Source organism: Columba livia, chromosome Z, assembly GCF_036013475.1.
Source record: "Columba livia isolate bColLiv1 breed racing homer chromosome Z, bColLiv1.pat.W.v2, whole genome shotgun sequence".
Classification (NCBI taxonomy): Eukaryota; Metazoa; Chordata; class Aves; order Columbiformes; family Columbidae; genus Columba; species Columba livia.
The window spans coordinates 527,978-553,882 of NC_088642.1; the positions used below are offsets into that span (position 1 = coordinate 527,978).

At 51.4% G+C, this 25,905-nt stretch overlaps 1 protein-coding gene and 1 long non-coding RNA gene across 10 annotated transcripts in view; one reads left to right on the plus strand and one right to left on the minus strand.

The window, feature by feature from the left end:
• Positions 1-524: 524 nt before the first annotated feature.
• LOC135577376 (uncharacterized) lies at positions 525-23,844 on the minus strand. Of its 3 annotated transcripts, XR_010469135.1 has the most exons (7): positions 23,656-23,844; positions 22,269-22,342; positions 10,343-10,544; positions 7,335-7,504; positions 3,078-4,954; positions 2,631-2,706; positions 525-2,550 (listed from the first exon to the last, which is right to left on the minus strand). It is a non-coding gene; the product is annotated as an uncharacterized LOC135577376 (long non-coding RNA). The 3 variants fall into 3 exon arrangements; XR_010469134.1 differs by lacking the exon at positions 3,078-4,954; XR_010469136.1 differs by lacking the exons at positions 3,078-4,954; positions 23,656-23,844 and adding an exon at positions 22,915-23,408.
• The window catches only part of LOC135577373 (phospholipid-transporting ATPase IC-like), a 28,320-nt gene continuing 25,853 nt past the window's right edge, over positions 23,439-25,905 (plus strand). Inside the window, exons 1-2 of one of the 7 annotated variants that reach the window (XM_065046716.1) lie at positions 23,801-23,941; positions 24,437-24,576. The gene's annotated coding sequence lies outside the window, so the exon portion shown is untranslated. Of the gene's footprint in view, positions 23,602-23,800; positions 23,942-24,005; positions 24,123-24,436; positions 24,577-24,621; positions 25,894-25,905 lie in introns of those variants that run through there. The other 6 variants (XM_065046715.1, XM_065046714.1, XM_065046717.1 and 3 more) reach the window with 6 other exon arrangements.

A 25,905-nucleotide genomic window follows, 5' to 3' on the forward strand; every position in this document is an offset into this window, starting at 1 on the left:
GCAGCCCGTGAACCTGACCCATCACGGACAGAAAACCAGCACGATGGGCTGGTCACTGTTTTCCCCTTTTACCGTGCTTTTACAGCAAAGTGTAAATGGCCACTAACAAAACCAGTCACTGGAGGAGCTTTCAGCTAACTGCTTGCCAGACACAGCAGCCTCTGTACGTTCAGATATCATCTTACACCTGTTTTCTGCTCCACCGAGCCGAGGGGAAAGGGAAATGGGAGATCCCGTTTTCTGGAGAGGTTCCACAAGCATTCCATAAGCCAGAAGGATTTTTTTCCAGCCTTTAGGAAAGCTCTTCCTGGGGAAGGAAGGATTTGACCTCTGCCCAGACAGCAGGGCACACAGCTAAAATGGCAAGCTGTTAACATACAGCGTTAGCCTTTGTACTCACGCGCGTATCTCCTGGCCATAAACCACACCTGATGTAGTCGGTAACTGGCACGTCTCAGAAGGGTCTTCCCCGGCACTGTCCTCTGGAGCCGCTCGGTGTCCCCATCCCTGGAGGGTCTGTCGAGGCGTCCCTGCAATGCCGAGGTCCGAAGGAGCCCCTGGGCCTCCGGCTCAGTCAGCGGGTCTCGTGTCAAGAACAATCCAGCGTTCAGAGTCTCTCCTGAGCTCAGATCAGTCTCCAATCTAGATGGAGCGGTTTGCCCATGCTGTTCATCACCCACCTCGGTGCTCCAACAGCAGCTGCTCCAGCAGCTCTCGGCCCCTGGGTGCTCCCAAAGTCAGGATTCTCCCATCATTCTCCCCACAAGGGTCCTTCTCTTCAGGCCCCTCCATCTGCCTTAGACTTCGTGCTACAGCTCCAGAGCCCTGCGCAGGAGCACAAGTCCCTTTTCTCAAAAAGCCGTTTCTTCCATGGCCTTTGGTGCCTGTTTGGCATCAGTACAAGTCCTGCCTCTCCCTGGGGATCTGACCACAGACAGGTTAACTGAGTCCAAATCATCTGCAGGACTGTCTCGGGAAATTCAGGTGAACCTGGGATGCTGCAATGGTATGATTTCAGGAGTCCTTACAATTGTTTTCTGCAGCCAGTTTTGTAACCTCCTCAGCTCTGTGCACGCCGGTATCTGCAGGGACCGGCAGCTGAGAGCATCAGCTGCAGCGGGAAACTGCTGGACCCTGGCGTGGGTACCAGAACAGCTACATTTCTGACGTGGAGAACGAAAAGGGAATAGGTGACTGTAACCCAACCACTGTAACCGGACTGTAATCCAAACGCTGTAAATCTGGTGATACACAGGGGAACATGTACGTGCGTAAGCTGAATGAAACGACCTCTCATGACGGAGCAGAAAATCAGCACTCTGCCACTAACACATCAAGCTCCCCGGATTGTGAAGCTTTGGGATCAAATCTGTGATGGAGATTACTTATTTGGTCATGAATACTACAGGCATAATTCCTCTTCTGAACTGTATTTAGAACAATAGGTGGCCCTGGAGAGATGTCCTTCATTTGAGAATGCTGACATGAAAAATCTCCAGGTGCAGCTCCAATGATTTATAACTAGCCTCTTTATATAATGAAGCCCCATTAATTATTTAAAATTTTCAGAGAAAAAATAGATCCAATATATATAATGGATGGTGATTCTCATACAACTGTGTGAGATGCTGCAGCGGGGAGTGCCGAGGACGCAGCACTGCCTGGGAGGTCTCCAGTGAAAGGGGTGGCGGGAGGAGCTCCGGTACCAAACAGCCACTCGATGGTGATGCCGGAGCCTGTGGATGGTGGTTCTATCGGAAGGAGTGGTGGGAGGAGCTCCGGTACCAAACAGCCACCCGATGGTGATGCCCGGAGCCTGTGGATGGTGGTTCTATCGGAAGGAGTGGTGGGAGCTCCAGTACCAAACAGCCACTTGACGGTGATGCCTGGAGCCTGTGGATGGTGGTTCCATCGGAAGGAGTGGCGGGAGCTCCGGTACCAAACAGCCACTCGATGGTGATGCCTGGAGCCTGTGGATGGTGATTCCATCGGAAGGGGTGGCGGGAGGAGCTCCGGTACCAAACAGCCACTCGATGGTGATGCGTGGAGCCTGTGGATGGTGATTCTAGCGGAAGGGGTGGCGGGAGGAGCTCCGGTACCAAACAGCCACTCGATGGTGATGCGCGGAGCCTGTGGATGGTGATTCTAGCGGAAGGGGTGGTGGGAGCTCCAGTACCAAACAGCCACCCGACGGTGATGCCCGGAGCCTGTGGATGGTGATTCTAGTGGAAGGGGTGGCGGGAGCTCGGGTACCAAACAGCCACTCGATGGTGATGCGCGGAGCCTGTGGATGGTGGTTCTATCGGAAGGGGTGGTGGGAGCTCCAGTACCAAACAGCCACCCGACGGTGATGCCCAGAGCCTGTGGATGGTGATTCTAGTGGAAGGGGTGGCGGGAGCTCGGGTACCAAACAATGCTTTGGACTGGGGCAGCAGCATCATCAGCGTCACAGCAGCCGCTGCTCCTGCTCGGAGAAGTGCCTGATGCTGTTCTTCACCTCTCGACCGCCTCCTCAGCAGGGTCCTCCAGCAGCCATGGACCCTGGGCTGACTGTACAGATTAAGAAAATAAGCTGGTACACAGGAAAACTTCCCACTTTGCGCTCAATGTATTCTTAAAAGCCTACTCACGGAGCTCACTCTATCCTAGGGTGTGCTGGACCTCTTCCATATCCCCAGCAGGTATTCTAAACCTCCTCCTCAGAACCTGTGTGAAAGATGAAGAGGAAAGAGATCAGCAATGCTCGTTTACCAAGGAACACACTTGCTCCATCTCTTTCAATTACTTTTTCCTGTATACTCCGAACATAACTTTTGCGATATACTTTTCTTTTTCTGCATTGCACCATCAACCTTAATTTATATCAGATATGTATTCGTTTGTTTGATTTTTAGCTCAGATTGAAATATAATACTGTACTGTAACTGTTGTGCTAATATTGGTCTTATTCCTTCCTAGGTAATTTTTCTATTTTTCCCACAATTAATTGATTATGTCAAGATCTATGAGCTATGAACTTCCCCAGTGTGAAAGAGCTTATAGCCCCATTGTGCTTGAAGCGAATTATTTCCACTTACAATTAAAATAAACTGTTTTTTCTTTAGCAGATTGTACTCTTCAATCCCTTCAGCTCTGTGTTTTGTTGCAGGTTGCATGTACAGTTCCATTTTTATGGACACGGGGATGGAATTCATCCGACCTAGTTCCTCTGGGATCCTTTTATCCCCAACAGAGAGAAGCAGGAGCTTTTGAAACGCAATTCATCTCGTCATCCTGCAGCAGACATCTGAGAAACGTCCAGTGAATGTGACCGTGGAAGCGCCTCTCTTGCCGTGAGACAGCCCAGGGCAACGAGGGCAGCCCGTCCCGCGCTGTCCCGCACAGCAGCCTCGGCTCACCCGCCCCATTTCATCAGTCTAAAAAATGCAGTAGTCTAAGAGCACGTTTCCCTGCAATGTGGTGAAACTTGAGAACGGAGCACTGAGTATTTTAACTTCTTAACAAGGGAAACGGCAACCCATGTAGCACCCGAACAGCCCTTCGTGCAGGGAAGAGCAGCGGCGGAGGGACACCGCTCTCTGTCACCGCACTGCGTCACACAGCGGAAAAGCTCCCCCGGGAGCGCAGCGGCTGCCAAACTGCTTGGCCAGCGCTCAGCTCCACACTTACGTGCTTTGCTGAACAGCAGTCATTTCAGCATGCGCTTCAGGTGAAGCACTTGCTCTCTGTCTTTGCTACGTCGGGGCCCCTAAGGTTAATCCCTGTGGGTTTTTTACATTAACTTGGAAATATTTCACAAACTATTCTGTGCCAATTGCATGTTAAAAGAAGTTACAACAATACATCTCCCATTAGTAATCCAATCAGGTTCACTATAATGAGCAACACAGAAAGAACTAAAAAGATGTCCCGAGCTCTGCCAGCTGTCTTGTGCTGCCGGTGTACTTAGAAAATACATGTCAGCAGCTCAGCAAATCCTTGACATCACCAGCAGGGTCATATGGGAAATAATTCCTTACATTTCCAAATGTCAGGAGGCTGCTTTGCTGTGAGAGCTGGCTCTGGAGCCCTTCCCAGCAGCAGCGACGCAGTGTGAGCGCTGGAACACTCCTCCTGGAGTCCTCGTTGGGGCCTCAAAAGCTTGTTGGTGACAGACCTTTAGTGACTGCTTCGCCATTTCCCTGGAAATACCATGCACACTCGATACAAAAATGTTAACTAAACATCGTTGTGTATTTAACGAGAAAACTGTGGTAATTACAAATAAAACAAAAGCCCGGAGAATAGGCCGAAAAGCTGTAGAAGCTTTGCTGTTTCCACTACTTGCAGCCATGACACATGGCAAAAGCTTAGCTATTTCCATTCTTTGTAGCTGTTCTTTGTTTTCCTGCTGGACTTAACTGTACCGGCTGTTACTCAAATACTGGGAGACGCTACTTGGAAGGTCACTGTAACGTGCCAACGCGTAGACTTTGCACTGTAAATCCCGAGCGCTTTCAATCATCCGCTGACAGCAGACACAAAGGAAATCTAAATAAACCATGATCTTCACAAATACAGATGGTTTGGGGTTTACAGAATTGGCTTGAACAGATTAATAGCGCCACAACCTAAGCAGATTTAGGAAATCAGCTGGATGCTTGACAGGCTTAGCAACCGCGTGATGGTAACGAACCGCGGCCAGAGCCGCCCAGTGCCGAGCCGTTCTGGTCACCGGGCTGCAATGTCACAGCCAGTGCAGGGTCCCCAGTGCCGAGCCGTTCTGGTCACCGGGCTGCAACGTCACAGCCGGCGCAGGGTCCCCAGTGCCGAGCCGTTCTGGTCACCGGGCTGCAATGTCACAGCCGGCGCAGGGTCCCCAGTGCCGAGCCGTTCTGGTCACCTCTTCTCCAGTCTGGCCATACGCTGCTGATGGAAGGATTGGTGCTTTAGATCCTGGAGCATTTTTATTTCCCTGCAATGTACCATGTATCATTTTTAGGTTAAGTCTCAGACATGGCCAATCTCATCAGTTGTGTACTCAGTTACCATGCTGAATGCATTACGACTGAAAACAGATCAGAAGATGTTGTTGGATGCTATTGCCCTTCTAGCAGTCAGCCGGAATCTCAGTTCTCTCCTGCTTTGAATTTCAACATGAAAGGCCTTTCTCCTCTAAAACAGACAGCTTGTTTCTACATTTTTAGCTACAGTGGATCCACAGCCTGACTGAGAACACAGGTCATAAAGTCCTGAGGTAGGCACACGGTTAAGGACTGAAAATACACCACGTTCAAGCCGGGATTTGTTTTAAAACTCTGATGGTCTCCTGCATTTTATGGCAAATGCTTAACTTGTATATTGGGAGAGTTATTCAGCTGCCGTGATAAATCTTGCCCAAAAGTCATTATTTGCCGTTGTCATACCTTCATAGGCTGTGCCTCAAGGCTACGATTTTGTGCAACCACGTGTTATTGTCCCGTGTGTTATGAATAGATTTTGTAGGCCACCTGCCTTTCTAATCCCGTCCTCTTTTTTTTTCTGTTCTGCTATAGCACAGCCTCTTTTGTTCCTCCCAGCCCATCACAGGTCGGCTGTTTGGGAATAAGAGCACTGACAACCACAATCCTGTGTCAACAGCCCCGCAGCTTTCCACAGAAGGGACTCTTGGCTGCAGATCTGGTACTTGCAGCATGAGGAAGGATGCCCTGCTAATGTCTTTTCTTAGCACATAAGTCCTGCTAAAGCTGGCGAAGCACCTTGAGGACTGGCACGATGCCACTCTGACACATGGCCATGGTGGTACACTCTGTATAGGCTTGAAATGTGTTTGCCGAGGGGAGGATTCCAAGCCCAGGACACTGCAATGAGATTTTTGGCTGGCATAACACAGTGAAAATCCCCAGCCAATGTTTCCAGCGTTCACCCACCTCCAGCTCTCAGTTTCAGGCGTCTCGTGTCTGATTAACCGAGACAGCAGGATTTCAGCAGTTCCAGTTTACCTCCGTGCCCCCGAGCAGTACTTGTGCTGGTGCAGAAAAGCTGAGAAGAGGTTTCCTTCCCCCCGCCATGCTGGAGCTGTGCTGCAACACTGGGAACAACACGCACGGCTATGTGCGGGGAAAGCTGCCTGTCGCTGGTGAGAAACAACACAAACGCAGTGTCCCCAGAGCCGCAGCGGCCAGCTGTGGGCTCTGCACATGGCAAGGAGGAAGGCAGGCCAAGGGGGTCAGCCCGTGCCAAAAGGGACGTGGGAGTTCAGGTCTCCCAGCGGTTTCCAGATCATCGCCTGCACTGCTCATTCTCTGCAGGACTGACAACGAGGAAACTTGCGTTATTTGAACTTAGGCAATGGTAAAAGGCTGCACTGTGAGTTATTTCATTTATGAGAAGAAGTCAAGATAGGCTAACTTGCTTATTTTTGGAAACGCATAGTGTTGTACCATCGGGCGGCAGACAGAGCTCCCCTGTTCATGGTGTCTCAGCAAGCGCCGCCTGAATCGCTCCCTGCTGACCCTTCGAGGGCAACGCTGCTGTGTGCGAACTGGGAGCCCTGGGAAGGAGCACAGCTTATCTCAGTGCCCTCTCCTCTCTGTTCCTGCAGCAATCGGCAATCAGTACTACCACCCCACCCGTGCATTTGCATTCTAAGCCAGGCATGCATATCGCTGGGTGGAGATCTCCCTGTAGGTCGCCTTTCGTAACACCAGTGTTTGTGTCACACGTGACAACTATTTCTCTGCCGTGTCTGTGGGTGCTGAATGGCTTCTCCGGTTCTCAGCACCAAGTGGCCGCACTGTAGCTCTGGAGCGGCTTATCCAAGTTATCCCAGTTATCCTGAGCTCCACTATTTCTGTGAGAAGTCCATGTTAGGTCAATGTAAATAATCGGGGAGCCATGTATATCTTGATTTACCTGATGGGACTTTCTACAAGTTTTGTGCACCCTTATCTGATCTTTCTTCTTATGTTGTACCCGCTTTAGATCCAGTAATTGAAATACTACAGCCATTTCCATCTTGATGAACCGTTTGTGATTGCTTCTGACCAAGCTGAAATTTTGCACACACACACACTCTCCACTTTAAGACCACTACATTAACCCATTAGAAGTGCTGTCTCCTACTTCGTTAGCACAGGCAGTCTACTAAGAAATGCAGAGTATATTGCTACTTCTTCTGTGAGAAATGTAGGGATTGATGGGGAAAATCATTAAAGCTGAAGCTAGGAAAGGCAAATTAGATCATCCAACGCTCCTCCTAGTGTATGTCACTTTATATTAATAATGAAATACACTGTTAGGACTATCCCTGCCTATTTGATGTAATCTTTATAAAGGAGAATGTGTTTCCTTACCTCAAATCCAGAAGAGCTCAGGAATTTGCCTCTGGCAGAACTCAAGGCAGGTCAGTCCAAGCAGATCTCTTCCACCTTCCTGTATCCTCAGGGCAGGCTCAGCCCCATGTGATCATGCCTGAAGAGGCAGGAGGAGCAGCGCTGATCCCCAAAACGTGCCCTTTCAGACCCTGTAGAATGGCACAAACATACAACTAATAACATGCAAACTAATTCAAGGGGGAATGTCAAGAAATTTCAGCCCCACCATCTCCTTTCCTGCCCCAAAGAGAGAGGTTTGATCTCCCGCCTCGACAGCTAAATGGCCTTTTACCAGTCTCTGCCTTCATTTGGGGTATGTAAATTCAGACAATACCAACAGAGGCTCTGCAGCATTTCCAGGACACAGAGAGGTCTTCAGGTGAAAAGTGAGATGGAAATGCAACTCTTTCTCTATCGAATGTTTGGTTTTCTGCGTCACGGACAAACCAGCCTTTGCTCTGTCTTCTGTCCCGGCCGTCTCAGACCAGCACAGCTCCCAGTTCAGCTGCTGCCTGTGCAGAACTCAGCGGTCTGAGAAGGCGTGCGGACCTGCTTGAGGTTACACATCGGTGTACACAGGAACCGATCTCGCTGGGGTCCGAGCGAACAGTGCAAGGATTACTTTTACTAAAGGAAGGCCTCAGAGCTGTTTCTGCCCCGAGCGGAGCAGCCCGGGGGAGCTCTGGAGCCACGTCCACGTCGCTCTGGAGCCACGCCGTCCCTCGCTCGCTTCCAGCAAAGCAGCGGCAGGCCCGACAGACCCCGCGTGGGCAGCTCCGCTCTGCTCCGACACCTTCCTCCCCATCGGCACCATCCGGAAACAAGTGACCTGTTGTGGTTTCCCCCAGGGAACGGCCCCAAACAAAATCTTCCAGAAAATACATTTCTCGAATAAAACATGCTACATTAAGAGAGGCACGATTGTTCCTACGGTCGGGTTTGTGCAGCCAAAGGGTTTAGTTGCCTCCCAGCTCTAGCAAAGCAAAGCTTTGTAAGGAGCCCTTCAGCTCCTCTCTGTCCAGCTGCACAGAGCTGGTGTGAGAGCGGGTGCATCCTCGGCACAGAAAACACAGCGTCGCTCCCAAAGCCTGTCTCCCGCTCAGGCCCCAGCCCCTGCGGTCACTGGCAGGATTTGGCACAAATCCCATCAGCTCAAGCAGAGGCATTTAGATATTAGTGCTTAATGAGCTGTTTGGATCCATTTAGTCTCATATTGCTTTTAAGAATTTCCGTGCGTTCAACCAAAGAAAATTGTAATAGCACCATTTATTAAATGAACTTCTCAAAGAACCTTAAAACATGGGAATGCTGTAGCAATGAATATTGCAGCAATAATATTCTAGCATGTAAAAGAAACTTGTAAGTATTTTGATGAAATTGTCATTAATGTGATTGCAGTATGAAAATGAATCAGTCATCTGTATGTTGGTTGAATTACCTCTATAACCAGTTCATTTGCAGGCTGAGGGAACGGGGACGCATGCCGTGAAATCGATGACGTGTGAAATAGATTGAAATATTTCCCGTCTGCTCTCCCACGCCGCCTGTCTAACTCAGAGCCTCGCTGGGCTGCGTTTGGGGTGTCCCGCTCTCTTCAACACACAGCTTCAGAACTCTCTGAGCATTAGTTTAACATACCTTCTTTTTAGTATTCTTTACACGGACCTTCCCCAAAGAGATTTGATTCCATATTTAAACTAATAGGATATATGTTGCTACAAAATTACACACTCTTTCTAATACTAGAGTACATTTGGAATTTAATTATGGAACACATTTTAAAAACCCAAGTGATTTGTGATTTGATTCACCTATTCCAAATTTTGACTATGAGGTACGATCAGTTTTGATCCATTGTTATCTGGATGTATTTGCCCAAGGACTGTTTTACTCCAGCTTTGTCTTTCCCAGGGATTGTATTCTGACCCTGGTGTGACACTTTTGCTCCATAGTTGAATTCCAAGGTTTGCAGGCTGGTTTCTCAGTAAAGAAGAAACGTGAGATACACACATGGGGCATACTCTAAATAGATTTTTTCACGTACCGTAAGCAGAAGGCAATTGCACCAATTCCTTGTTCCAAGAGAGCAACTGTACTTTAGGAGCCATAACTGGAGATGGACCCCCCGATTCCTCCCCAGCCCCTTTCCAAGAGCCACCGTCTCGGAACACCCTCACAGCGGGTTTTCTCAGCCCCAAGCACCTTGCGCCCATAAGAAATAAGCCCTTTAGCAGCATCACAGGGATGTCTGGTGACAGCTGTAACCACCACCATCCCCTACACCGATCTGTGAGGCTGACAAAAGCCACCTACAAGTCTTGCTACTTAGGATTAACATTACAAGAGAGTTCTGGCGCAGGATCAGGAGTAACAGTTCAGAAAACGCATACGCCAGAATACTCATGGAAGTGCTCAGTGTCAGTCTGTCCAGAGCCCAGAAAGGCTCCTCGCCCCTGGCTGTAAAGTCCACATGGACCCTTGGCCAAGCATCCTACCAGTGAGAGACTGCAAGCACCGGAGAAGAGAGAGGAGGGAACAAACAAAGCAGCGCAGAGGAAAACGAGATGAAGTGATTAGTTAGAGGAGAACGGGGAGGAGTGTAGTGAGCAAAAGGGTGAGTAGGAGGAAAATAAATCTGAGACGTAGGCGGGTGAGAGGTACATAAAGCCATGAAGATGATAGCAGATTACAGAGTCGTGAGTCAAACGCCACGGTATGAAACAAGCCTACAAAGGGTATCCCAGGCTCTTCTAATTCCTGCAAAAACTTCTGCAAACAGCACTCCTTGCCAGAGATACGTTACGCAAGATCAATATTCATCCTTGCGGGTCAAGTAAAGTTCAAAGAGTGACTCACACAGCTCGTGTGGATGCACGAGTTTGAGTGGATGCTCAGCTTCAAAATGTGCGCAAAGTACAATAAAGGAAAAGAGTGGGATTAAATATTGTGCAAAATGTGGAAACTGAAATTATTTTGAAAAGTCTCACCCTGAAAAAGCAGGAGCTGGTGATACTTTTGTTCCAGACAGGTTCGGATTCCCAGCACCTCGCCACCATCCCACAGGTCTAAGGCTTCACCAAAATCCACTCTCCAGACTCCACAGTTGTTTTCCTCCGGACTTGCTTGTGCCTCCGCTGCAGTTTGGTATTTGCGTGCCCTGGAGCAAGGCCGTCTTTCTCCTAAGCGTGCCTGCAAAAAGGGAAGAATGGAAATGATCTTTCTTCTATAACGAAGCGACGGCCACGCGCGCAGGCCCAGCCGGGGCACGGGGCGGCCAAGGCCGGGCTGGGATCTCAGCGCACGGGAAACAAGCTCTTCACAACAAACGGAGCGAATTCTGCCTCTGAAGAGGAATCGGTTCAACCCACTCAACCTCTCCATTATACCCACGGACACTTCTTGCTTCATCAGCCACACAGGGAGGTGGGACACTTACCCTGCCAAACAAAGCCACACTATGTGAAACCTGTGATGTTGTCTCTTGACTTAAAACCTTATCTACACTTACTATTTATTTCTGTAAGTTTACACTTCTTTACAGCATCTCCTAAACTTCTTGGCCTCACGGGCAGCATTCAGTTCAATTCTCTTCCTAAACCACTGAATTCTCCTATCTGTAATTCCCCTTTTTATGTTTCATGTTCATATGAGCTATCTGCCTGTAACTAACCCTGGACTCAGAGAGCACCCCTGCTCTGCAAACCAGAGCACTTCCAAACGCAATCCCGTATTAAACACAATGTGGGATTAGTCCAGCATTCCTAAGCCGCTCGTCCTCTATGCTGCTGAGAAAATCAGGGAAGATTTAGACAAATACAGATTTGGTAGAGAGAAATTGTACTTCCTTTGTTAGGTGATTTAGTGGGTATTTCACCTCTTGTTTTGGAATATTGTCTCCATAGCAATTAAAGTAATTCAGGAATTCATCCCATATTTATGTTTTCCCAAGATCCTCCTTCGGAGCTGCAGAGCCACGGAGGATTCACGACTGGCTAAGCACTTTCTCTGGCTGAACGACCTCTGAAGCTCGAATGAACCTTCCTGAGCTGCAGGGCTCCTGTGTTCACCACTCGGCCCTTGCTGTGACAACGCGCAACACCACAGCTTTGTGCTGGCAGCAGCGGCCATATCGACCGAGACTGCTCGCCTCTCAGCTAAATCTGCTCGGGCCGCGGTCCCTGCCGAGCGTGTCCCTGCTGACGCCGGGCCGCGCGTGCAGCACAGAAACGCTTCAGCCGCCCCGCAAAGCCAAGAGCAGAAACGCTGCAAGCTCTTGCCAGCATCTTCTGGGAAGTATTCCCGCAGTGTTACTGGAGCACATTCTTTATTTTACCTGAGATGACAGTCAAGCCTACCAAAGTAATAAGCTCTTTAAGCTTAAAGAAATACAGTATGTGCAGGGTGAGAACTGGAGAGGGGAACCCCTGGGGAGTCGCCACAGCTGGACCCAGAGAACAGCAGCAGCACGGGCTGGGAAGGGGCTGGGAGCGCAGGGGACAAGGGACACGCTGGGAAGGGGCTGGGAGTGCAGGGGACAAGGGACACGCTGGGAAGGGGCTGGGAGCGCAGGGGACAAGGGACACGCTGGGAAGGGGCTGGGAGCGCAGGGGACAAGGGACACGCTGGGAAGGGGCTGGGAGCGCAGGGGACAAGGGACACGCTGGGAAGGGGCTGGGAGTGCAGGGGACAAGGGACACGCTGGGAAGGGGCTGGGAGCGCAGGGTACAAGGGACACGCTGGGAAGGGGCTGGGAGCGCAGGGGACAAGGGACACGCTGGGAAGGGGCTGGGAGCGCAGGGGACAAGGGACACGCTGGGAAGGGGCTGGGAGCGCAGGGGACAAGGGACACGCTGGGAAGGGGCTGGGAGCGCAGGGGACAAGGGACACACCTGTGCCTGAGCCAGCACAAGAACTGCGAGGCCCAACACCCTTGAGGTAGCTGCCAGGAAAGGGCGTCGGTGGAGCAGCACAGCTCGCCCGGCTACGCCAACCATCCCCATCGCACCTGCCGGGAAGCTGCTGCACCGGCCGATCTTCGTAAACACCTGGGAACGGCTTTGGGACAAGTCAGGGCTGTCTGCCCCGTCAGCTCTTGGCGCAGCAGCAAAGTGCTTTGTTCAAGGGCTGCGCCACCCAACTCTGCTTCCAAACACACAACAGAAACTGCGGTGCCTCTACCAGCGTTTCCTACTCGTTCAGAAACGAAACAAAACAAAACAAAACAGAACAAACTAAAGTAAAGTAAACTAAAAGGTATCATCTGACAGACAAAATATCTCCAGTCACTTCTACTTATTCATGCTGCTCTAGGTATTTGTGCTGCCAGCCTGGGACACAACATTCCCCGGGGAAACGGGGGGAGATGTTTCCGAACCACGCTGAGAGCCCTGCGGGACGGTATGCAAACATTTTCAGACTGGATTTGAACAGCCCTTCCTCCTCCACAGATTCCATGAGTAAGTACAGGATAGCGAGGTATAGTAACGGATGACTATAAAAGGAAGCTCTCCCCCAGATTCTTCAGGGCTTGCAGACATCTTTGTGCAGAAACACAAGGTCTGCTTTCCGGAGCGCAGCTTTACCTCCCCGCAGCCCAAGCCCCAGGAAACGGCCGCCCACAGGACGCTGGAGGGAGCGACGAGCGCGGGACAGGTGACGGGACACGTGAAGATACGATGCCCTGCACTTCCAAACATCCAAGCAGGGCGCTGGAACACTAACTGGGGAACCACCAATGAACAAGGTCCTGATCAGTACATGGAATTCTCACCTATTTCAGTTTAGTGGTATATGAGGGAAGCTCAATTATGCCATTCTAAGCTGTGAAGAATAATGAAGAAGCTTAGCCCAGCTTTTGTTGCTTACTTCTTTTGAAATAAGGCAAGGTGTTAGAAGCTCTGTATCCTTAGCTATTCAGTTCCTATTCTCGAGTCTTGTTAGCACTCCCTGTGGTACAAATGTTAATGCACTAGAACCGTAAACCCAGGAGAAGGAAAACTCCTGTGGTGTTTTCAAAGCCAAAACATGTGCTGCAGGAGAGACAGCGTGTCAGCTCTGTTTGAAAAGGAGATCCTGACTCGATGTTGATCTTTCCGGATGAAATTCAGTCCTGACTGGCTGAGCACCACGTGTGGACTGTTCTCCTGGCGTCCCTGTATTCACCTCCATCTGGTGTGCAGGGAAGACGAGCCAGAAGAACACAGCGAGTGAATCCTCCTCTTGCCAGGATCAGGTAATGCCAATGCAGGACATGCTCTCCAGGGATCACAGATCTCCTTGACTCAACAGCCCTCAGAACAGCAAACTGCTTCTCTCACACCGAAAGATCCCTAGGCAAGTCTCCATCAGCAAGGAACACCTACAACTCTATCAGAAACACGACATCTCAAGCTACCTAAGGTTCAGCGTGTTTGCACTTCTGGACCAGTCTGTTTTCTAGTTCTGAACGGTCTTTTGTACTGACACTTAGCGGGACGGTCACATCTGGCAGAGGCAGCTGGGGACAGTCTTTTGTGCTGACACTTAGCGGGACGGTCACATCTGGCAGAGGAAGCTGGGGACAGGACATCTCTGCTGAAGTCAGGCTTGCTGAGCGTCCCTGCCAGGACCAGAGCGGCGGTAATTCTGAGCGCGAGATGGTGCCGTTTCCATGCCACTGACAGAACCGAGGATAGTGAGAGAAATGCGAAACGGTTATGCTGGTTCTCTGCGGTGCTGTGCGGAGGCTCGAGGGTCCGACGGGGGCAGCGCCGCTGGGAATTCCCGCTGCTGGGAAGGGAACCCCAGCCGGGCACAGGGTGTGCAGGAGCCAGCCCGAAACCGGCGTGCGGCTGGGGATGCAGCTCAACGCGGCGCGGAACACCACGCCAAACACACCCAGCAGGAGGCAGGAGTGATCTCCAGAGATGTGTTCACTTATTCTAGAACAAGTCCTACAACGTGGCATTTGTGCAAGTCTTGGCAGTTCATTTTCTTGACACGAGGGAGGAGGATTAGCATAAAGAGAAAAAAGACACTAGTTAAGGTAATGAGTCTCCTGTGTTGTCACAAACTCCAGCACGCGTAGCTCTGTAGATGGCTATACATCTTTACACAGCCAACACACACTTCTGCGTGCTTCTGCCTGGTTTATAACCAGCCATAGTGTTAGTGTACGCCTGTGATTTCCTGTCACATAAAGCTGATCAGTCATATAAACTGGGGGGCAGGTTTAGTATCTTCAAAAATCTAGGGCTTTACAAATGAAAACGTTTTCAAAAGCCTGTCCCCAGCAAGCAGCCCAGCTGCCGGCTGCGCCCCAGAGCCAGCCGGGCTCAGCTGAGCAGCACTAATAGCCGAAATAAGGAAAAGAAATCTGCCTTTGAAGCCAGCCAAGTCATAGCTGCCAGCTCAGCCAATCTCATCATTGCGTGCTTCCTCCTGCAAAACCTGCCATAAAAGTGTCTGTTTCCAAGACACTGTATTTAAGCTAATCAACAAAGACGAAAAGAGAATGCATGTTTATGGGAGTGCACATATATAATAGAAATATATTAGTGAATATTTTTTTGGTCCAAATAGCAACTCTTCAGGAGAAGCTGCAACAATGTAATGCAGATGTGTCTCCATTAAAATTGCTGCCATTTTTCTAGAACACCACACATAAAGCATAAATCACATTTACCAGCAATCCAGTGTTCAGGCATTTCTACTTTGTTCGCTTTGGGAGTTTGATCAAATGAACCTCATCAACCTCTATCATCGTCAATCAGCCACTTTAAGAAGTAATGGTGCTTATAGTAGTATGAGTGAACGGATTTCTAGCTCATGTTTCTCTGCATTTTAATTTTGAGTCTTGGATTTACTCCAAATGCCTATTAAAAAAAATAAAGCGAAGTGGGATACATGTTGAGGAGCCCAGATGTTATAGTCCAGGCCCTTCCAGTTCTAAAAGGACAGGGCAAGAGTCAGGATGGTGAGCAGAGCACCCCAAGGTCCCGACCACCGTCAGTGCAGCTGGTGGGCAGCTCAGCCGTCCCTCCCCTCCTGGTGATCTCAAGCAGCCCTTCCCTCAGCCCAGGGAAGCGAGCACAGCTTGCGCTGCCACTGCTGTCATGGAACATCCGCCCTTGGCTCCAGGCTTCCAGCACGTCCATAGGGAGCCGCATTTTACCTTCATAACGCTCCTTCCTGCAGAGGTGCGGTGCACACAAGAGAAAGACCAAGAGGATTCATTGCCACTGAGCCTGGAGTGCAGTCAATCACATCAGTAATCACATCAGGAGACACAACCAGCCACTGAGAGCACCTGGACCAACAGCTCCGACACAACCAGCCACTGAGAGCACCTGGACCAACAGCTCCGACACAACCAGCCACTGAGAGCACCTGGACCAACAGCTCCAACACAACCAGCCACTGAGAGCGTCTGGACCAACAGCTCCAACACAACCAGCCACTGAGAGCATCTGGACCAACAGCTCCAACACAACCAGCCACTGAGAGCACCTGGACCAACAGCTCCGACACAACCAGCCACTGAGAGCGTCTGGACCAACAGCTCCGACACAACCAGCCACTGAGAGCACCTGGACCAACAGCTCCGACACAACCAGCCACTGAGAGCACCTGGACCAACAGCTCCGACACAACCAGCCACTGAGAGCACCTGGACCAACAGCTCCGACACAACCAGCCACTGAGAGCACCTGGACCAACAGCTCCGACACAACCAGCCACTGAGAGCATCTGGACCAACAGCTCCGACACAACCAGCCACTGAGAGCACCTGGACCAACAGCTCCGACACAACCAGCCACTGAGAGTATCTGGACCAACAGCTCCGACACAACCAGCCACTGAGAGCACCTGGACCAACAGCTCCGACACAACCAGCCACTGAGAGCACCTGGACCAACAGCTCCGACACAACCAGCCACTGAGAGCACCTGGACCAACAGCTCCGACACAACCAGCCACTGAGAGCACCTGGACCAACAGCTCCGACACAACCAGCCACTGAGAGCACCTGGACCAACAGCTCCGACACAACCAGCCACTGAGAGCGTCTGGACCAACAGCTCCGACACAACCAGCCACTGAGAGCATCTGGACCAACAGCTCCGACACAACCAGCCACTGAGAGCACCTGGACCAAGAGCCGGGGGCCACTGCTGCTTGTCCTTGGGCTCTGCTACGTTCTCCTTTGTAATCGTGTTCAACGCCTGCCAGAGTGCGCAGAGGCACTTAAGTCACTGAAATGACTAGAACATATCTCTTGGAATTGCTTTAAGGATTATCTAATGTTTGTACAATACTTTACATTTGTAAGTAATATTATTGCTTTAATACCTTTCTTTCAGCTGGGGGATTCCATTGTTGCAGTGAATTTTCATACTATTATTGCTAGAACTGCCAGGCAGGCTGGATTGTCCCATCGTTCCAGCAGGCCAGCAAGTCAGGAGTACGCTAATAACCCGTGAATACTGTCTGGGACGAGGGTCCTGAGTAATCCCTGCACAAAAGACACCAGGAATAATGGTACAGTAACTCCTGATCACCCAAGTGCCTCCAGCAGTAGCTGCAGGGAAGCATATGCCAGATTCCCTCTGTAAGCTACATAAAATAATAGCAGGTTTTTGTTGCCATTTCAGTCAAGCCAACATACATTATCTTCTCTCAGAAAGTCCGAAAGCAGCAAATTACCTAAAATGTGCACAGTTCTGTGAATCCAACAATGCAGGTCCCCAGATCAATAACATACAAAACCAGCTGCTCAGAGATGAACAATGAAGTACATTACACGTAAGCTAAGCAAGAATAATGCTCCCTTCAGGAAAGATGCACGGGAATCACGGGAGACAGCTTGCTCTACAGGTTGCAGAGAAGTGACAGAAAACACTGGATTTTGATCTGTGGACACACAGACTCGCAGGGAGAAAAAAGCAGAAAAAAATCCTTCTGCAGTAAATAACTTCAGTAATTTGGGGGAAAAAAAGAAAAGAAAATACCTTCCATGCAAACTGTATGAGAAACTGTATTAGATACTGACTGACGGCCCCGGCGCAGGGACAAGCCCCGACTTTGCTTCCCGCCCTCTGCAGGGCGCGCTCACCCGGGACACTGTCACACAGCCAAGCCCCCGCGGGGGCACCGGCAAACCCCCGCTCGGAAAGGAAACGTGATGAAAACGGGCACAGAAACCAGGTCACTCGCTTCTCAGTGCCGTGCTCTCATCCAGGAGTCTCTCATTTCCAGTGGTTCTGTGGGAGCGCAGGTACATTCCACTGTTCCGAATTTCTCATTGAAACCAACATCATTTGTCATTCCTCAGACGTGGGTAACTCACGAGCAGCTGAACAGACGTTGGAATCTAACCAGACCCTGCAGGATTTCCATTCCCTCTGCTTCCTGAGCTGAGCCGCAGCGACAGCAGATACACCTAACGCTTCAAAAGCACTATTTTAAACTTGACAGGCAAAGTTCTCAAAAGTGTGCAACAAAGGAAGCCCACGGGGATTTTAGGTATTTTGCTCGAGCCTGTACTTGGTGAGGCAGAATCTCCGGGCAGTTCAGTTCCTGTTTCTGGAGCAGTCTGGCTTCTTCCAAGTGTCTTAAAATTGAGTTTGCAAAAGCCTTCAAGGCAAGTAGCACTTATTTTCCACAGCTACTTAACATGACAATAGGATCATGTTGCAAATCCAGTGCCAGAGGACCAAAGTTTGACACATCATCTCTCAGTCACTCCACTCGCTCAGGAAAAATCCGCTTTGTTGTGCATGAATCCAAGCTGCTGCGGAAGCGGTGCCCCCGCCCTGGCTCCCGGCAGCTCCCGGCCACGGGCAGCCCTGGGCGCGGGGCCAGGAGCCCCCAGCTGGAGAGGAGCCTTTTCCACGGGTGGACACATCCAGCGCGTTTCCAACCCGGGCACCGCGTGGATCCAGCTCGTCGCACGGATGCACAAACGCTACCGGCGTCATAAAGGCAGCGGCCAGAACGGGCAGAGCTGGTGGGAAGATGCCGTGGCCTCCTGCCTGGGGAACCCGCAGGTTTACAGCCCCCGGCACCGGCCATGGAACCCGGGCCTGGGAGGGAGATGTGCTGGTGACAACCACAGGGACACACAGCGGGGTTCCCCCATGGGCTGTGTCCCTGCGCTGCTGGCCATGTCCCCAGCTGCTAGCCGCGTCCCCAGCTGCTGCCCGTGTCCCCGGCTGCTGGCCATGTCCCCACCTGCTAGCCGCGTCCCCAGCTGCTGCCCGCGTCCCCGGCTGCTGGCCGCGTCCTGCGGTCTGGGTCTCCATCTCCCGGCTACAGGCTGCAACAGCGCAGGGACAGGGATGCTCAGGGACAGGGACGCTCGGGGACAGGGCGGGGGACACGCGAGGCTCTCTGGGGATCTCACCAGCTCCTGACAAAATGCTTCACTTGGATAGATGAGTGTGTAGTTATCATGTGCTGAGTCTCCTTTCCATTTTGCCAAAGCCCCCCTTCATTTTAGGAAAAGCGTTAGTACATAAAGTGCACAGAAATAAGTGGTTTTGAATGAGACCCTTTTTTCGCTGTGTGAAAATATCCTACTGACTTTGTGTTTGTGGTTTATGAAAAGAAATCTCAAATTTTTGTATAGTTTTGGAGGTGAGGTTAATCATTATTTGCTTTAAAAGCCTACAGTATCATCGTAGATTTAGAAAACGGAGCGCAGGGCTCCCCATGCATCTGTCAGACACTGAGCTGGGATGTTACCAGATGACTGTGGGAAAACGCTGCCCTCCCCAGGCGAAACAGCACCGGCCGGCTTGATGCAATGAGGACTGCACACGCACAGGAACTTCCACAGAATCCACGTGTGCACACTTGATGGATCACAGGCAGAAAAGGGAATGCGTACGAAACCACATTTTTTTAATAGTTGGAATTGGGAATTAACTTCATTCTCTGCAATGGCTACAGTTGTAAGCTGAGCCCACCGTTACTTTAAGCTCTGTTGCACAGCTGTTGTGCTACAGTTTACACTGCAGCCTCTTGCCACTGCCCCTCCCCGTGCGTTCCCAGTGCTCGCGTATGTCACTGGTACTCGCTGGAATCGCGCCAGGCGACCTTCCTGCCCGGAGTGCTGCGAGACAGAGTCCTGCCAGCTGACGGCAAGGAATCTGCCTCCAAAGATGGAGTCTGGCACAGAAATAATTGGTCACTTCACAAACTTACAGCTGGTCTTTGTTTAATAAACCCAGCCAAAGTAAACCGAGAACATGCTGGGATGACACAAGTGCCCTGTGGCCGACACCGGACAGTAACGTCCTTCCCAGCCGGGCAACAGAGATTTCGGGAGTTGAACAGCAGGTTATTATTATTGAAAGAATGGAGTTACGTATAAAAGATGAAGAGAAAGAAAAGCCACGTCATGCCCTGTTTTCTGCATATTGGGAAATGATTCAAATTGGAATGTCAATAAATGTGTTACAGAACTGCTTAGATATATAATTACTGGCATGTACAACCCTTGATAAACAGGAACAACTCTTAGTGCTAGGCACAAATCAAGCTCCCAGCAATAGTTTTGAACAATCAGTTACCAGCAAGAGTGAACCCTGCTCTGACTGTGCTCAGTTACTAAAACCAAGACCTGCTCACTGCTCTAAAAGAGTCCAACATCGACAAGCGAGGGTTGCTATTGTTACACTGCACACTGATTTTACACAGCTCATTCTCATTCTCAAAAGGACTGTGTTGATGACAATCAAAGACAGCTTTTCATTTTGAGAGCCTACACCAGTACTCTGGAAGTTCGGGGTGTGATTTCAAGTTTAGCCATGAACTACTAGTAGGATTTGAAGAAATTCAGTGTTTGCATCATTTTTTTTTTCCTATGGCTATAATTCCCACTTCTCAAACAAGAAATTAGTGTCTGAAGTTCTAAATCACTCTGGTGATGAGGAATACAACGAAACCAAGCAAACTCAGGTCATGCCCCTTTACATCCACCTTGGGGTTGTACGGAAATCCGTAGGAGGTTGATGGGAAACGCACTAGCTGGCCTAGCAGATCCAAAGCGTTCCTGTGCTTGGCTTCAGTTTGCTTATCTCCAAGCGACTGTGCTTGTGACATGTTTACTTAAAACAAAACAAATCAGGGCCTGTGAGCGGTGGCAGCGGCAGCTCCGGGCAGCTCCTTCACCATGCTGCTGCGCTTCCCTCGGGCACGGGTGTTAACTCTAAAATGTCACAGTTGGACCGGGCCATTAATCACTGCTATAGCAATTAACCACTGCTAAGGGACTTCTTTATCTCTAATAGTCTTCTTCCTGAACAGAGGTCATGCAAACCTGCCTGTGCATACAGCTACCTAAGGAAACTGGGGTACTACAGAAACCAAAGAGCCCTGGACTGCAATGAACTTCCTGGACAGAAAAGGAATTGCCAAAGTGAAGCTCTGCTGCTGTGTTAAGCCAAGATGTTACCGATTTTTAACTAACTTGGTCTTCATTCCTGTGTGAGGAATTTGAGGCAGGTAGTAAAAGAGAAGGGTGCTGAAAGACCCAACTTTGGAATCCAGCATCACATTTTCGATCTAGGAAACAGAGGTCTGTCTGAACAAGACTTTCTCTGGCGCAGGAAAATTGAGCATTGTTGCCACTGTAAAATAAACCAAGCAATCTCTTACACGTCTGTCAGTCCAAGACAGAGATCACTTTCATTATAGGCCAGCATCCACAAACGGGCACTGTTTCTGCAAGAGCTACTCATAAATGAATAGCTGAACAGTGCTAATCTCAGCCAGGTTCTCCCATAGATACAAAGATCAAATACACTTTTATCAGCTAAGTCTGCAGCAAAGGATCCAAAGCCATGATGGTTTGATGGTGTATTGATTAAAAACCTGCAAGATATCAAGCTTTTTCTTTCCTTTTTCCCCTTGCTTGTATACCTGTTCAATAATAAGACAGTGTTATGCTGAACTAAGAACGTATGTTAAGGTAAAAAGTACATTTCTCATTTAAAGAGCAGAAGAAATTCCACTGTGGTCTTTCTCACTCATTTCTGTAATACGACTTGAGGAACAGAGTGCAACAGCTGAGATGCCGGTACCGCTACAGCCACACGGGAACTGTTTCCTGAACCTCGCCACGGGTAACCCAGGACAACGTCCTCTTCGGGAGCGGGGCTGCGGGAACGGGAGCTGACCAGATGCCTTCCGGGCAACCATGACTCCTCCTTGCCGGTTGAAAGACAAGGGGGGTTGGTGTTACTAAAATATTCTGACGTATGAAGAAGCTTGTCATTGCACTTAAGTTTGGCCAATACGGAAAGTTGGAGATCAAGGGGCAGGTGGTTTTGAAATGGATGACAACGTTGGGAATTCTTGCAAGCGACAGCCACAGCTTTGACGTGACCTTCTGTGGGTTTGAGGAGGTGCTGGAATAAAGCAGCTGGTTCTCGAAGAGAAATTAACCCAAACCATGCAAACTGATGACACAGCAAAGATGCCCAAGCCGTACTCGGTGTGCATTTCAACCAATATTGCTGCCCAAATGTCACTTCTTTCCAATTTTTGGCACCTTCCCCAACTTTTATGCTCCGCCGCTGTACCACTCTCTACTCCGTGCAGTGCAAACATTTGAGTTCAAAGATAAGCTGAACAACTTGGACAAGAGAATCAGTCGTGGTGCAATTTTACCCAGCGAAAACACAGCAGTGATGCTCTTCAGCCTCCGTCTGTGCCTCAGGTACAGAGCAGGCGTGTCCGCGTGTGTGCGGCACAAACCAGCAGCGCGAAGGCCTTTGAGGGAGGTGACCCCATCAACAACACAGCACACAAACGAACTAGCGAAACCTCTCAGTCTCCAGGTTTCAAGTCACAGAACTGCCAGCCAAGTACAGCAGCACCCAGGATCACGTTCTAAGGCTTATGAAAAGTCACTGAATTAAAACTTACAGTCAGGGCCGGTCACATTCATTTGACGAGTTCTCAGTAGGCTCCCAAGGTGTTTCCATGTGTTTTGCTGCAGCCTGAAACAAGAAAAATACAATGAAGAGGATTGCAAATGGACACAGCATGTAGTGGAACTGCACTAGTGTCAACCCTAAACATAACCGCTTTGTTTGTTAATTAATAAGCAAAACTGTCGGTCTCAAGGGTTAACACTATCATGACTAAGCATCCTCCAACTCTCCAATCCTTCCTCAAAAGGATGTGGGAACTGGGGGTCCATTCTGACCTTTTACAAAGGCCAAAAGGTTAAAATCCTGTACTCTTGCAAAGTGTTCTCTGTAACACTGTACAGTCCTGGTAATGGAGAGGGAATGAAGTAACCCTGTCACTTCTAACACCACAGGCGGGAGGTCCCATGTCTCCAAGAGCCGCGTCTCCTCGATGCTGCCCTCCGTTCCCCAACATGGCACAGCTGGGCTGGGAGCAGGGACCTCCCGAGCACCCCGGGATGCACCGAATGCTGTCCCTGTGCCAGACAGACCACTGTGCCGCACGGCGGGGTGACAGGCAGGCGGTGACAGGCAGGCGGTGACGGGCAGCAGCTGTTGTCCAGCCCCTGTGCCCGGTGCCAGTGTCGGTCAGCACTCACCGCAGCGGGGGCGATGCCGCTGGGCCCGGCTGCCCCGTGCAGGCCCGAAGCGATGCAGAACCAGCGCCTCCGGCAGCGGGGAGCGGGCCTGGGGCTGCCGCCTCCCGCTCCCACACGGCTCGGCAGCCGCTGCTCCCCGACCTGCAGGTGATGTGGCCCAGCCAGCCAGGAACAACGCCTCGCTGTGAGCGGGGGACAGGCCCAGCGGCCCCGCATGGCAGCGCGGACGCGGCGGGGCAGAGCCGGGGCGGCCTCCCCGCACAGTCTCTTTGTCCAGGGTAGCGATTTCTGTGGGCTCTTCATCACCGCTACCGACACCTTCACCGCCCGGCCGAGCTCCCCGCCCGGCCGGCAGCAGGCGGGCGAGGCAGGCGGGGCCGCCCGCCGGGCCAGCAAGGCCCCGGCCCAGCGCGGGGGGTCCCGCCGCTGACCCGCTCGGGGGCCGGGGCGGCGGGAAGCGGCCGTGCCGGCGGGGACGGGGCCGGGCACCGGGACAGGTCCGCGGCCTCTGCCCTCCTCCGGGGCCGGCCCGGCCAACTGGGGGAACCCGTTTGTCCGGTCTGACGGCGGCTCCCGGGGAGGCCGGGCGGAGCGAGGACGCGGCGGCATGAGAGGGGCCTGAGCGGGGAGCGGCGGCGGGACCCGCGCACAGGTGCCGCGGGCGGGACCGGGACCGGGACCGGGCAGGTCAGAGCTGACACCGGGGCGGCCCCGAAACGATCTTCTGTCTCAAAGTATCACCTGTTTGGTGTGCAGCGCGATGGATTTTTGTGCAGACACGGAAGCTGGAGCCCCTCGATGCGCGGGCCGGGCTCGGGTGTGAAGGCGGCGGCGGCCGGGCCGGGCGCTGCGGGCGCCGTTCGCTCGGGCGGGGCCGGCCCCGGGGAGCTCTTTTTCCATTGGGCTGGGGCGGCCCAGCAGCGCCATGAATATTTAAACCATTGAATATTCATTCGGAGGAGAGCGGCTTCGTCTGGGGACCGTGAGGCGGCGGGTGCGAGCGGGCGGTCTGCGGGCCCTGCTGCCGGTGAGGCCTCGGCGGGCGCGGGGACCGGCGGCGGACGGACCGGGGGCGCCCACCGGGCTGCGGGGGCGCCGACCGGGCTGCGGGGGCGCCGAGGCGCGGAGCGGCCGGGCTGCGGCGAGGAGAGCGCGGGTGTGTGCCGCGGGAGGCGCAGGAGCGGCCCCGCCGGGCTCCGGCGCCGCAGGTACCGCGGGTACCACAGGTGTTCCCGTTCTGCTGACCGGCCTGCGTGGCCTTGGGCCAGTGGTTCCGCTGCTGGTTCCCCCCCACCCCGCCATCTATAAATGAGGAAAATAGTTTCCGTGGTTGTGGGGTGATTACTCATTAGTCAATATTTACACAACCTTTAGAGCAGCAATAGGTGTCCATATTAAGGAACTGTCAGAATTCTGCAACAGAAAACGTTGGAAAAAGTTACTTGTGGGGTCAGTCACGTGGGAGATGAAAAGCATTTTGTGACTCCCAAAAAAGTCAGTGTCTTAGTCGTGTTTCCTGCAGCTTTGCGTCCCTGGCTTGACTGGTGTGGACGGACTGAGACGGAGCAGCTCATGAAGCATTTCGCCACCTGCCTGAATGTCAGCAGCAACATTTTGAATCTGAGGGCCCGCGGGGCGGGGAGCCTCTCGCAGTAGCTCCGGGTAATGAGCGGCAGCGCGGCGGTTCTTGTCTGGTGTGTGCGGTGGGGTCTGGACGGCAGCGCCGGGGCGAGCCGGTGGCACCCGCGGGTACCCTGGTCCGTACAGCCCCCGCCTCGGCAGCCGCCGGAGCCCCGCGCTGTGACTCCCCGCGCTGTGACTCCCCGCGCTGTGACTCCCCGCGCAAGTGGCTCGGCTTTGCTCACCATTTTCTGCTTGGTTCTGGTTTTGTATGTGTCTTTCTCTTCCAAGTCTGGTTCTGGTGGCAAGTGGCATTTGGTCATTTTGTGTTTTCCCTTGTCAGCTTCAGCATTGCTGTTATGGATGTTCACAGTAGAGTGGGGTTTGTTTTTTATCAGTCCTAGAACTATATTTGTCTCTTTGTGAACTTGTAGTTATCATAAAGATTATTTTCAGTACCTTCTGAACTGTTCTCTTCGTTTAATTCTCCCTTGTGAGACAGCCGGTGGATATTGTAGTGCCTTGCTTTGCAGCTTGTGATAGTGAATTCAAAAAGCCATTTGCTTGCTATGCATTGGAGCCGTCTGTTTAAATTAGCTACAACTTATTTTGCATACTCTTTTGTTGTTTCAGCTTTTGTTTTGATGGCATCTGTGATCATGTTGGTCCTAAATGTAGCCTGTTGCCTGCATTTAAATATGGGGAGGGTTCTGTTTGGTTTTGTTTTCATTATGAGGGGGTTTGATGTTCTTCCTTGGCAATTTCTTTAATCTGGCCCCAGTTAAATGCGATGCTTTGTGTAGACGTAATCGAATGCAGGATATTAGCCAGGAGCTTCTGAAACCCAAGCCTGGCTCTGGCTGTGACCTACCGCGTGGCCTTGGGCAAATCACTTAACCTCTGTGTGTTTCTGCACTTGTCGGGGTGAAGAACACGGTTCTCATTAACTCCCCGGTGCTGGTGCTCGAGCTCCCAGCCCTGCTTCCCAGGTGCTGCGCTCTGCTTTTGGGAGAGCTCACAGCGTTGGCCTGTAACTCGTAGTGGTGGGCTTAGTGCTGCGTGTGCGTCCTCCTCGTCTGTTCTTATATAAATTAGATACATGCTTTTAATCTGACAGTTTCAGCAAGTTCATGGGTGCTTTTGTTTACACTGATGGATGGGGAGACCTAAAAGCAACATGTAAAAGAGAAAAAAAGGGTGTGTGGGGGAGAATAAGCAGTGTAGAGAAAACAGGAAAGGGATCAGGGAAGGAAGCGGGTCACTTGCCAAAGGGACTTTCTGCCGGAGGGGGGAGGAGGAGGCAGCGTGGGGGCCTTGAAGAGCTAACCAGGAGTCTTTTTGTTAAGAAAGCGTTGCAGGGTGAGTTAGTTT